We start from the raw sequence: 1,557 nt of genomic DNA on the forward strand, positions 1-1,557 counted from the left end.
TTTTGTCAAACTCTTCACCATGACTTCTTTTGCTTAGAGTGAATCTTGTAACTAATGTCTCTTAACATCAAAAATGTTACACGCTTGATTCGATTCCAATTTTCCATCCTTGAGAACACGACAATCGAGGAACTTCATCTCCGTTTTATCACTATCCACACCTCCCACTAAAATCAAAACATCAAAACTACAACCTCATTAATATACATAACTCTCAAGGAGATCAAAAGAGTCCCACTACAAGGCAATGAATGGCAAATCTTCTCCGTTCATATATCTTGTGTGGTTGATGTTTATCTTGATTTGCTTCTATTTACGACCAGGATAGTAGGTAAAGTTAGTGGATGTATAGGTTGCGAGATATCGGAACTTTACGAGTCCTAATTGGCCACATCCACACCCTTGGTCCGGAATGCCGAGGCCCGGGAGAAGTGGTTGACCAAGTGTTTGTTAAAATGCCCCATCTGACTGAGGAACAAGGAGTCCAAAGTTTGATGCCACTCGGAGATGGTGTCGTGTGCTCCCTTGATAGAAATGTAGTTGCATTGCCTAGAAGACCCTGTAGTAGTATCAAACTTGAGACCTAGATAGGACATTCATTTCCTTTCTTTCGTTAATTGATTACTTTTGTTTTACTTTTGTCAAACTCTTCACCATGACTTCTTTTGCTTAGAGTGAATCTTGTAACTAATGTCTCTTAACATCAAAAATGTTACACGCTTGATTCGATTCCAGTTTTCCATCCTTGAGAACACGACAATCGGGAAACTTCTTCTCTTTTCCATCCTTGAGAACACGACAATCGGGAAACTTCTTCTCCGTTTTATCACTATCCACACGACAATCGGGAAACTTCTTCTCCGTTTTATCACTATCCACACCTCCATCGGGAAACTTCTTCTCCGTTTTATCACTATCCACACCTCCCACTAAAATCAAAACATCAAAACTACAACCTTACTAATATACATAACTTTCAAGGTGATCAAAAGAGTCCCACTACAAGGCAATGAATGGTAAATCTTCTCCGTTCATATATCTTGTGTAGTTGATGTTTATCTTGATTTGCTTCTATTTACGACCAGGATAGTATGTAAACTTAATGGATGTATAGGTTGCGAGATATCGGAACTATACGAGTCCTAATTGGCCACATCCACACCCTTGGTCCGGGATGCAGAGGCCCGGGAGAAGTGGTTGACCAAGTGTTTGTTAAAATGCCCCATCTGACTGAGGAACAAGGAGTCCAAAGTTTGATGCCACTCGGAGATGGTGTCGTGTGCTCCCTTGATAGAAATGTAGTTGCATTGCCTAGAAGACCCTGTAGTAGTATCAAACTTGAGACCTAGATAGGACATTCATTTCCTTTCTTTCGTTAATTGATTACTTTTGTTTTACTTTTGTCAAACTGTTCACCATGACTTCTTTTGCTTAGAGTGAATCTTGTAACTAATGTCTCGTAACATCAAAAATGTTACACGCTTGATTCGATTCCAATTTTCCATCCTTGAGAACACGACAATCGGGGAACTTCTTCTCCGTTTTATCACTATCCAC

The sequence above is a fragment of the Ipomoea triloba genome, chromosome 16 (assembly GCF_003576645.1).
Source record: "Ipomoea triloba cultivar NCNSP0323 chromosome 16, ASM357664v1".
Classification (NCBI taxonomy): domain Eukaryota; kingdom Viridiplantae; phylum Streptophyta; class Magnoliopsida; order Solanales; family Convolvulaceae; genus Ipomoea; species Ipomoea triloba.